Source organism: Protopterus annectens, chromosome 2.part1 (assembly GCF_019279795.1).
Source record: "Protopterus annectens isolate FY-2018-M chromosome 2.part1, PAN1.0, whole genome shotgun sequence".
NCBI classification, from domain to species: domain Eukaryota; kingdom Metazoa; phylum Chordata; order Ceratodontiformes; family Protopteridae; genus Protopterus; species Protopterus annectens.
In genome coordinates, this window is record NC_056729.1 from 685,513,619 (window position 1) to 685,526,860 (window position 13,242).

At 36.8% G+C, this 13,242-nt stretch overlaps 1 pseudogene; it reads right to left on the minus strand.

Moving 5' to 3' along the window:
- Positions 1-10,311: 10,311 nt before the first annotated feature.
- The window catches only part of LOC122794900, a 123,291-nt pseudogene continuing 120,360 nt past the window's right edge, over positions 10,312-13,242 (minus strand).

Genomic DNA, 13,242 nt, shown 5'->3' on the forward strand with positions numbered 1-13,242 from the left:
ACTACAGGGGTATATCCCGACTCCAAATTATTTGTATTCCCCTTGCCTAATATAGGTTTGAATCTACCCAACCTTCCTTCCTCTACTTCACTTCTTAACTTCTTAACAAACTCCTCAGGATATCCACGTTCTTTGAACATACTGTGTAGAATCATGCATTCATCTTGAAAATCTAAGTCATTTGATGTCATTCGTGAGCCCCTTACAAATTGTCCTTTGACAATGTTCCTCTTACTATGTAAGGGGTGGGCACTGTCGTAATGTAAAAAAGAGTTCACATATGTCTCCTTTCTATATACCTTGCTCTCGAATTTACCTGCCCTTTTATATATTTCTATATCTAAGTATTTCAGAGACTCATTGCTTATAGTATATGTGAACTTCAAAAACTTAGTAGTTTGATTGATGTATTCCATGAATTCTAAAAAACTTGCTTCACTACCTATCCAAAAGATGATAATATCGTCCAAGAATCTATGGTAAACTGTCCATAGTTCCTTGAACTTACAGTTGGTGATAAACTGTTCTTCCCATTTGGAAAGCACAATATTAGCATAAGTGGGGGCACAAGCGGCCCCCATAGATACACCTGTCTTCTGCTGATAGTATTCACAATCAAACATGATAAAATTATGTTTTAGGACAGTATCCATGAATGTCACACTTGCTATCTTGTCATTAAGACTCAAATGGTCATCTTCGAACACAGACTCCTCAAACAAATTCATCCCCTCAGTATGTGGTATGCATCCAAACAAATCAATGACATCTATGGTGATGAACAGCATGTCCTCCCTATACATATCCTGTTTTAATTCCCCCAATAAGTCCCAGGAGTCTTTAAGAATTAACTTGTTGTTGACCCAAATATGCTTTGTCTTGAAATCCACGAATTTGGCTAGGGGAACTGTTTTAGAGCCCTCAGCCGAAACAATTGGTCTGATGGGGTGGATTTTCCATATCCTTATGGATTTTCGGTATTCCAAATATAGTAGCTACCTTGGGTTTCTTTACTTCTAAATATTTGAAAGTTTTATCATCTATTATATTCTCTATCAGAAGATCTTGTAGAATAGAGTCGATCCTATGATAGGCAACATTGATTTCATTTAAAGATACCGCTGTATACTTAGTATCATCTCTCAAAATAGTATTCATCTTTCCTTCGTACAAGATTCTGTCCATTATGACTATCCCCCCACCCTTATCCGGCTTCATAACCCTCAATGATGCATTACTACTTAATTCTTTTAAAGTTTCGTTCTCATTTTTACTTAAATTATAGTGTACCCAGCTTAAATTATGTTTTTTTCTAACTGAATCAACCATAATATTTTCAAAATTCTTTATTTGAGGGAATAATGGGGGGTTGTAAGTTGACTTTCTCTTCAACATGTTGTCACCCCCACCATCTCTTTTGAAGCCCGCTTTGGAAGCCATAATTTATAAATTAATTTTCCTCATGAACAACTTAACATCCAAAATTGTACGTGTGAAATCTCCTCTACTATTAGGTATATACTTTAGTCCTTTACTGAGTAGTGAAAAATGGTTTAAATTCAATGTCAGACAACTAAAATTATAAATGGTAAAATTCTGATAGGTGTGTTTGACTTTATCATTCTCTATAACTTCTAGAATGGTATCATTAACATCTGGGCTGGGGGTATCTAATAATATCTCCCCTGCCCTCTCCCCCCCCCCCAATTCCGAAAATTTTCTCTATAATTGTTATTGCCTTCCTGTAATATTCCCCTATTCTGCATGGGGGGAAAATCAATGTCATAACTTGCTTCATTCCATCCATAACCTTCTCTAAACCCCTGTCTGTTTTCATGTTGAAAATTCCTTCTTTTATTGTTCCATGTCCCTTTGTGTGTATTATTTTTGTTTGCCTGATAATTAGGTTTTGGATAACTTGTGTGGTTTTCATATTCATTGACATCCCTTTTCAATTTACCTAACTTACGCTGTATCACTTCCTCACACTTAGTGTCTATATCCTTTCTCATAGAAAAATATTTTTCACTTTCCTCTTTTATGCCATGAATTAAATCAGTTGTAATACAAGCATCCAAAATCTCAATGTCCTTCCCCAATTCCCTTTGTTTATTGTCATTTTCTTCAATAATTAATTTAATAACTTCTAACCCACAATTGTTGAAAGCATTGATTAAACATTCGTGGAAATGGGAACCAATCTGGACATTGTTAGGGTATTTAAATACCCTTAAACCTTTAGGGACTATTTCCCTATTTAAACATTCCTGCAGATAGGCGTTTTCTATACTTAAAGTTCTATGTTTCATTAACATTTTATCAAGTCTGTTGATTTTCATTGCATAAGTCTCTTTGTCATCAGAACCAACACTGTTACAATTATTTACTTTAAATTGAATGTCTCGCTTGAGCCATTCAACTGTTGGTTTCTTTTTAAAAATAGCTTGCGGACTAACAGTACCTTGCAAACCAACCGACGGGTTTGCGTTTCTCTTAGGGATAGCACCCATGTCCTTTCCATTTTTGTTCCTTGTTTCCTCTTCGTTCGACCTGTCGAGTAAAATCCCAGGGGTATTGTTAGGGATTTTTTTGGTTCATGGTTCATAAGCTGTAACAAGTGGAGAAACAGGCTTAAACTATTTGTTTTTCTTTTCTTGTAACAGTATAACATGTATAAAATTAATAACTCTGACCCTTTACATTTTACAGTTGAAAGGATACTTATTGATCAGTCTTACATAATCAATCACCTTACACAATGCAGCACTTGATTTTTTCCTGAATAACATGCTTCCACTCCAAGATATTTTTATCCACTCTGAAAGAGGCATGGTAATGGAAGCCCTCATTTAACCTTGAAGGAAGGCAAGCCATTACTGCTTATGAGGATGCACAGCAGGTACAAAAATCACAATATACAAAATTTTATGAGCATTACCATACCATCAGAAACCATTGCAAAAGAATAATAAATAAGGTTAACTCTCCTTACTTAAAGCAGTGATGGCTAATATTAATGGGTTACAGTAAAAGTTGCAGGAAATAAATCAATAACAGTGGGTAGAACAAAAAAGTCAGCCAGTTTCCCTCTGTCATAAAAAAAATGATCTCACTAAATGAAAATGTGGCAAGTACTTCTACTGAGCTCTTTTTTCATTAACTGAGTTCCTCAGCATAATGCTTAAATAAACTGGAAGTTAAAACAATTGGAACCATATATGGCTTCAGTACTGATTTTCAGTTTTCGAAAGTGTTCCTTATAGATTCAGAGAATGGCTGAGAGTAATACTTTCTCTGTTCTCAATCATAAACTAAAGAACTACAAACCATCTTCTGTTTTATTCCACATGTTCATGAGCTAATAGCTAGTAACAGACTTGGTCACTGCCACTTCCTCTAATTAGCAAGTGCCCTAACTCCCACTTGTCCAGTTCTAGTGAATTACCTAGCCATCCAACCATCCAACCCTACTAATTTGCATACATATAACAGAACTCTAGCTCTAACCTGAAAGCTCTCACCTAATCATTAAACCTAACAATAGCACTCACATCTGTAATACTAAAGTCCCCAATTGTATCCTAAACCATAAACTTCACTACCCCTCACTAAACCACAGGTCCCTAATCACTCCCTAGCCCTAAAACTCTCTTACTATTCCCTAAACCTAAAACTCTATTCTTGCTTCCTAAAGCCAAAGTCCTTGATTGTCCCCTAACCCAAAACTCTCCTCCCACTTCTTAAACCTAAAGATCCCCCTGCCCTAAACCTAAATCCCCCTCCTGATTGCTGCCTGAAACCATAACCCGCACTCCCACTCCCTCCCAACCTCTCCCCAGGGCTGCCACACTAATCTTGCCAGAACGCGGCTATTGTGTTTAGGTGAGGTGCAGCAGCTCCACTCTCTCCCTATGGCTGACATAACTGGCTAGAAGATGTAGCAGAGTTCAAACATGAATGGCTGGCCATGCAATCTAAAGACACCAGAGTCCCTAGCTGCGAGTCAGTGGTATTTAAGCACTTGGGATTCAGGCACTTGCTGTAGACTCCTTGACCTCTTGATCTCAACTGACTGAGAACATAGCTCACCTTACCTCCTAGTGCAGCAGTTGAAAACATTATTTATCTTTGGACCACATACACCCTTGGTCATAAATACCCCTTTGTTCTACTTTGGACCAAAATATATTTTTACATTTTTGATACCTAGAAGAGACTGAATGCCTTTTCTTTGGATAAAGTGAAGCTCAGTGAAAAAGTAAAAAAAAAAGAAAGAAGAAAAGAAAAAAGAAAACAAGAAAATGTAAAGGCTTTCCTTCAAACGTTGTTAATTAGCTGCCTAAACCAAATGATTATCAAGTCGCAGTTGGCCTGAGATACTCACACATAGGGCTATTCTACAGAGGGGTTCTCTACAAGGTTCTGTCATAGCATCCTCCATAGTTAAATTCTTTAGTACCGTCTTCACTTTTGGCATAGCTCCAATGCAAAATAATTATATCTGGGTGTCATGGTTATCTTGGGATCCAGGCATTCAATGCCATTAAGCATTAAAAAGAATTCATAAAATTTGACTAATATATGTCACAAACTTCAAAAAAATAAAAAAAAGAGATTTCAGGTCAGTCTGAATAGAACAAAATCTATGATTTTCAGGACACATACAATATTTAGTATGGTTAAGGAAGCTTTGTACACATGGAACCTTAAATAAAACTCAATTAATTTGCAGGTTTATAAATAGCTGCTCTGGTTTAAGCTTGTGCTAATGCTTTCAATTCAGAGAGACAAAAGAGCGAAAAGAATGTATGTTCTGATACTGACTTGCAACATAAAACCCAACTACTTAACAAAACAGGCTAGAGAATCTATGGCAAAAGTTGTCCCTATCCCCTCTCCTGAACAAGCCCTACCTGTTTTAGCACATTAACAAGTAACTATTTTAGAAAAAATCAAGCAATGTATGAAAATATATATTTTTCTGTCACAAGGACAACCAGAAATTAGCATCACAACTATATACTTGCCAATATTACATGACTGCTCATTGTCCTTGTGACAACCCACTACTGGACTAGTAATCAAGTAGCCTCAATCCTCACCACTGGCAACAGTGGGGAATGTACACTGGGAGGATGACAAGTACACACACACTATTTCCAGATGCAGCTCCCTGCATCAAGTAAAATTTCCCTTAAGAGCACACAGAGACCACAGTCAGACTGGGGCTGGTTTTTCCCTCTTTCTCCAGATCCCCAATAAGACTCCCCACTGGCACAGTTATAGATTTGCGGTATCAGCTGAGTGGCCAAGCCAAGACCTACAGCACCCTCTCTGTCCAACCAGTGCTTTGTGACCCTGCCCAAGTAGCTGACACACACACACACACACACACACACACACACACACACACACACACACACACACACACTCTTTAAGGTTTGATTTACACACACACACACACACACACACACACACACACACACACACACACACACACACACATAAACACACACACACACACAGACACACACACACACACACACACACACACACACACACACACCTGGAAAAGGCTGTCACAGGTTGACTAGCTATTCTCCCTTTTGCCCAGACTATAAGGCAGTTATCACTGCCACCAGCCAACTCCTTATCAGCTGCTTTAAGGCCCTTAACAAAGAGAGTCCAATCTTACTTGCAATATTAATATTAGTACAAATGGTAGTTTGACCAAGAGCAAGGCTGTTAGGAGTGACCTACACAGTGTCATCAAATAAATATGCAGGTACTCTCAAACCTTAAATATCTCTACACAAATCAGTCACAATTAAAGGTTTAAATATATTTACTAATAAATAATAAAAGAATGAAAAAATACTTAGTATATATTCACAGTGACATCAGAGTTCAAAACCAAAGAAAATATTTAAAACAGCATTGCTCAAATAAATAAAGAAAAATCTCAAAACTAAACTTTACTATATTCCTGACTATATCTAAGAGAGAGTTACTATTCCCTAGAAACCTACAGAACAAGGCAGATGTGTGGTGAATGGTTCTTGTCAAGTACAAGACAGAATACAGAATACACTGTCTCTCTAAGACAGTTCTTAAATTAATATTACAAATATTACTGCTGGGATAGCTGGCAGAATCACTAGGAGGAGGTGAGGCAGTGATAAAGTGAAGGAATACAAAACAGCAACTCCAAACAAGAAAAATGTAGTACTCCACACCGTCAAAAACTTTAATAAAATGGCATAGCTTTCAGATATAAACTATCCTTCATCAGTGTCTTACATAAAATGGCACAAAACAGCATTTTTAAATACAAATTAATCACATCACATGAAACAGCAACCTATCAGCAACAACATTCAAAAACATCAACTGAGTTTTTAAAAACACAGTAGCAGCAACAAGTACATAGATAATAGAAAATCATTTCTTCTTCACTTTTTGCTGTTTCATTTTCAAAACTGGTTTAAATGTATAATATGTTTCTGTCTCTCTAGCATTAGATTCAGTATAGTTACATAAAATCTCTCTAATTGCATTAATTCCAAACTCATTGGGAATAACAGTAAAAAGAGAGTGTTCTAGCTTCCATGTTGATAGATCAACCAGAAAACTATGTGAATGTATTATAGAACATAAATCCGACATAAGAAGATGCATCTTAACAAATGCAATAGCAAACAAAACATGTTATGGAGTCAAATAATACATATAGTGTTGTATTCAGAGTCATGGACATGTTTTATAAATATAAGGGGAGGAGATAAAATAATGATCTAGAACTTAAGGAATATAATTGGATAGGTAAATTGCAAGCTGATATATTTCCTGTTTTAAACTCTACAATATCTATCAAACCAGTTTTAAAATGCAAACAGGTATGTTTGAAAAAATAAAATGTATGTAAAGAAATAACATTATGCATATCAAGTTAGAACATGTATTATTTTGCATTAGCCCTTTAAACAAATTGTGTTCTTAATTGAATTTATTATCCGGTTGGCTGCCTCATTCAATATGTCTTTTGAATTTTAATTAAATAAGGATGTATTTAGCAGTTTTGTATCACACTGAAGAAGGAGTAATCCGAAAGCTTTGTGGTTTGTAATTTTGCTGCTATTTATCATTTTATCTGTTTTAAAATAAACTATTTGGACGTAACTGAGCCGTTTTATTTTGCTTGCATTAGACTGATTTTGAACGGCAAGTGCATTGCAAGCCTAGTTTTCTCTTTGACTTAGTATCTCCCTTTGTCACAGTCCTGCATACCTGTGCTTCATTTTTTAAATCACTGAATCTGGACCATTGTAGGGGTGCATGTTCAATATTGTTACTAGAATTGTGTAAAGTTCCTAAAATCTACCTCAACCATGTCACATCTTGGCTTCATATTAGTCCCACTATTGTTTTCATTCTTTATTAGCAAACGTTCCTCTGACCTCCTTAACCTTCCTATCACTCTTTATGTAGATTACATGGTTATCCTTCAATCTGGTCTGTAACATTCGACTATTGAAACCCCGTTTCAGTTGACCTCTACTCCCATAACCCTTGGCGAAACAACCATAAGCTACTCTTAAATCCCTCATAGATTCATAGGTATATACTAGGCTAATGACCAATAGGGCCCTTATAAGCCAAGTCATGCAATCCAAATGTGACTCACAAATTTGATTTATCTTCTTCTTTCGGCTTTTCCTGGTTAGGGGTCGCCACAGTGGATCACCTGTCTGCTTATGATTGGCAGCAGAGTTTTACAGTATCGAGTTGCCAACCCAGCGCCCAACCTTCCACAGAAGGCACACGCATGCATGCACTCACGCCTAGGGCCAATTTAGAGTGTCCAATCCACCTACAGCATGTCTTTGGGATGTGGGAGGAAACCCACGCGACCACAGGGAGGACATGAATACTCCACACAGAAGGCACCCCAGCCGAGGATCGAACCGGAGAACCTCTTGCTGTGAGGTGGCAACGCTAACTGCTGCACCACCACAGCCGACCACAAATTTGATTTATATATGGGGTGATTTGCTGACTGCCTCTGTCCATCAGAGACGTAGGAGCCAGACCAATGGTGAATTTCCAGTTACCCATCCACTGGTCTAAGTTGCATTTAAATAGAGATAGGAAGGAACTCTGCTTCACACAGATAGGGAATCTGTTCCAGAAAATAGGAATTCTCTGAGAAACATATCTGTCTCTACAACATGTAATATTTATGTTGCAAGCAAAATGTAGGTCTTTTATTCTAGTAATTCCGATGCTGTTTGTTTTGTGGATGCGCAAAAAGTCCATCAAAACAGGGTCCAGGGATGGCTTATTTTTCAGCCAAAGATCACGTCTCAGAAGTCTGCATGATACTGAGTAAAGAGACAAGTCTTTGAGGCAATCAGCATAGGACATTGTATTTACTCCCTATATTCGTTTTGTAAGGAACCTTTGTGAGCATTCCATTTGCTGCATGTGTCTGGTCAAAAGAAAAAGTATGCTATTTAGAACTACACAAAAGTCAGTACATCACAAAAAGGCTTAAAATAGCTCTCATACTGATAGCCTAGTAACCACCTATGAATCTACGCATTCACCACCTATGAAAATCTCAACAGATCAAAATGGTGCACCAATAGAAATGACCATATCCTTTTAATACCTAGGTTTATGGCTGGACCAGTCATTTAACTTTCATAACCACTTTGGAAACAAAATAAAAAAGATCAATTATTTTTATTCTGGTTCAAGAAAACATATTCCTTTCTCTCTAGACCAGCTAGAGCTGCAATAATGAAAGGAATCCTCCTTGCTCAAATTGACTACAGGCTCTGCATCACAGCCACAGACTTAAATTAAAACTAATCCACTCTACATCTATATTTCATTGTAAAGAAAATCTGCCAATTCATTTCCAACTCCCCTAGCCCAGAACATCCCTGCACCACCTTCTCTAAAGCCAGATAGATCCCTATCTCCTACAGAGTTCAGCTACTCCTAGGGTATCTTCTTTTTCAAACTACTTTAACCAGGTACCTTCTTGCCACGTGCTGCCAAACTTCATAACCTCTTCCAATCAACTCCCTCAATCTAGACCTCCTGAAGGAAACTGCACCATACCAACCATTCCTTCTCCATTTTTGCACCCAAATTCTGGCAATCCTTCCCCATTCACCTAAAATAAATCTCCTCTTTCTCTACTTTCAGAGAACAGCTCAGAAGAAACCTCCATCAAAATTGTGACTTCAAGTGCTTTTCCACTGAACACATCACCTAACTCCTCTCCACCTGCATCACTTCTACTTCAACCCTCTTTTCTCACCTGCTGCATACCTTCCACATTTATCCACATTTTTCTACTCTGACAATAATATCGGTTCATTCTTCAGTTGTCTACAGGACTCTGCCTTCTGTAATTTCCCTGTGTTTGTCAATTAATTCTGTTTTTTTGTGATTTTCTTCACTTGGGCTGTGCTTGCTTAAAGTATATTGGGATTAGTGTACTACCTCAGTAAAAAAACTTAATAATACACAATAATACATACATAAATTCTGAAGAAATGCTGAATGAGTTGAACACTTAACATAAAAATCACTAAAATGAGCAGTAATAAAGGAAATGCAAGCCCAGAAAAGTGGTAACATTTATTATAACTTTAGAGGGGAATTGCACAGGGACTTTAAACACAATGTGTAATTTTCAAAATATCAAGTGTAACATCGGTTGTCTAGTAACTTCAACCCTACAGACATTATCTCTAAAAATAGATAATTTTAAACAAAATCTAGAAAACCTTTGAAAGAACACTGAGAAACAAATTGAAGTCTTCAAGGAACTGTTACATCAACAACAAAATAAAATTTCTGACCTAGAAACTTCATTAACTGATACTTATGGGAGACTTAATGGAGAAGAACAGCACACTGACTTCTTACTCAAACAAAATACTTGGCTACAAAATAAGCTTGATAATCTTGAGAACCAGGAAAGAAGGTGCAATTTGCATATTTTTGGAAAAAAGCAGAAAGAAATGACATTATAACTTTCTTGTATTCCTGGATCCCTAATATTGTGGACTTGCGGGAAGGGTTTTCTTATGGGATAGACACAGCCCACAGAGCACTAGGTAAGCCAGCTTCAACATAGACACAGCCCACAGAGCACTTGGTAAGCCAACTTCAACATAGACACAGTCCACAGAGCACTAGGTAAGCCAGCTTCAACATAGACACAGTCCACAGAGCACTAGGTAAGCCAGCTTCAACATAGACACAGCCCACAGAGCACTTGGTAAGCCAACTTCAACATAGACACAGTCCACAGAGCACTAGGTAAGCCAGCTTCAACATAGACACAGCCCACAGAGCACTTGGTAAGCCAAATTCAACTTCCTCTTCTTCTATTCCAGGATCGATAGTTATAACATTTTTATCTTAAATAGACAAAGATCTTGTATTAAAAACTGTATGGAGTAAAGCCCCTTTTAAATACCATCAAAGTTACACTAGATTTGATAATGATTACTCCACAAAAGTACTAGATATGAGGAGAAAGTGCTGGCCATTTGCTGAACTCTTAAAGCAAAGGAACATCAAGACACAGATCCTGTATCCTGCAAGAATAAAAATTTAAAGACCCAATGGAGCAAAGACATTCAACAACCTTGATGAAACATCTACTTTCATAAAAAAATAATAACTTAGTCACTATCCCTAAAGACATGGAAGTCTCTAGCACCTCACTAAAGAGATCATCTAAAAAAAAAAAAACACTTGGACAGATGCAAATAAATAAATAAAGAAAGAAAGAAGCAAAAGACTGATACTACATCTTCAGCCAACAATAAATCTCTCAAAGCTTCTACTGTTAGGGAAAAATCTTATTTCCTTTTTATTCATAATACTAGTTTTCAAAACTGTCATGTTTTATTTATTTATTTTATTTTATTTTACATTTGTTAACTGGGTTAGTCCGACTGGATATATGTCCATTTTCAGCGGAGGCCCGGGGAGGAAAGCTCCACATACCAAAAAAGAGACAGTACATACATCACTGAGTGATAAACTCAGGCAGACATGTTTAGAAAAATATAGACAAAGAATACAGGCAGATATTAATACACACAATGTGCAGACTTGCATCTGATTGGCAGAGACATATCAGAAAATGTGAACACAGAATACAATCAGATCTCATAATTCACAATGCTTAGACATTCAAATGATATGAGGCATAGATACTTGGCCAAACAGCAGGTTGGGTAGTTGAGTGATAAACTCAGGCAGACATGTTTAGAAAAATATAGACAAAGAATACAGGCAGATATTAATACACACAATGTGCAGACTTACATCTGATTGGCAGAGACGTATCAGAAAATGTGAACACAGAATACAATCAGATTTCATAATTCATAATGCTTAGGCATTCAAAGGCTATGAGGCATAGATACTTGGCCAAACAGCAGGTTGGGTAGCAAGACATGTATTAGTGAAGTTGTTAGTCAGGTTTAGAACAAGAGCACAGCCAATGGGATGTGAGGTATTTTTTTAGTTTTCTTTTAAATAGAGGTTGTGAGGTTTCCTTGATTATGGTAGTAGGGAGTAGATTCCAGATTTTACCAGTTGAGTTGACAAATATAGCGTCTGCAGAGTTGTTGGATTTTTGGGTCAGTATCAATAGTTTATCAGCTGAGTGTAATGGCCTGAGGGCACTATGAGGCATGAGAATATTTTTGAGGGCAGGATGTTGTTACATTTTTTCTGCAAGTTTGCTTAATACAGACACTAGCTGCCTTTAACATTCATTAACATTATAATGATACTGTTGTACTGTTAATAATATCATTGAAATATAAGTAGTTTGATGCATCATTAGTAATCTTGATTTAATCTTGCTTTATATTGTAAAAAATGAGTGTCTGATATTTCTGCTGCACAATAGATATTCTCTTTTACTTAGTTGTTTTAATTATTTATCTACAATGCAGTTTATTGCTTTTTCTTTAAGCTGATATGTTATAATGTTAATACTATATCATACAGTCATGTTTTGTGCTTTTTCAGATAAAAACAACCTGAAAACAGTTATTCTTTGCCTTTAGTGTGTTTTACCACTTAATAATATTTAAAAAATGGCTGTAAATGTTTGTGTGAGTTTTTTAATATTTTTTTTCAAATTTTAGCCTCATACCCAACAGAGTCTTCCTAAAAATCACTCCTTTGACTAAAGTGAAGCTTTTTTTTTACCTCCTAGAGCCTGAAGATTTATTTTAAACTGTGCTGTGTCCACCATGTTGGTTCTGAATCTCATTAGCCATTTTTCTTTTTCACTGTAACACACAGGAGGCAAGAGGAACCTTTTTAGTGTAGCACCCATGCTCTCTATATCCTATTTCTGGTCATGGCTGCCTGAAATACAGTAATTACTAAGGTCAATCTTCACTGAATTAAAAATGTTTTCTAACTAGTTATTATACATATCATGCTAATCACTATATGTGACACAAGAGCAGATTTAACCTTTCTTTTACAGGTTACTTGTTTAATGAAGGGAAAAAAGAAACAGTGGAGTCATATATTATATTTTCTTAAACTGAGACTAACTACATTCAAAGTGTAACCCTGTTTACTATTATAGCAAGTTTCTACTCTGTCAAACACCTTTTAACTAGTTCTTTTCCATTAATTGTATACTTTTATGACTTTATAACCACAAGAAGCTGTGATTTATAAGCATAATAAGCTATTAGAGTAAGTAAGAGTGCAGCAGCTTTAATAACGTGAGAAATGAGGTTTGGAACAGACCAATTTGTCCAGGGACATCTTCAAGGGTGGGGGTTTAGATAAATAGAGTAGCAGGAATTGGGAGGATAGGGTTAAATAGGAATGGATGAGCTGTGGGAGAAAGTAAGGTAGGGGTAGGGAGGGGCTTAAGGGATGTTAGGCAAGTGTGACTGGAGTAGGAGTCACATTTTGGTGTGAACTTGCTACAGCAGGTTTCGTCCATGACTACCTATGGGGGTCAGGTAGGCCTCAGAATAGTGACTAGGGAAGAGGTGAATAATGTTTAATAACAAGGGTTGGTACTAGTATTTTTTTTTTGGGGGGGGTCTTTTGCTTCTGGGTCAGCATTGACGGCTAAGGGAAGGTGGTCTAGTATCCTTCACAAGGGTGCAGATTGGTAGAGAAGGTCAGTTTTTGTATCATGGTTCAGCTGTTTCATTATATGGG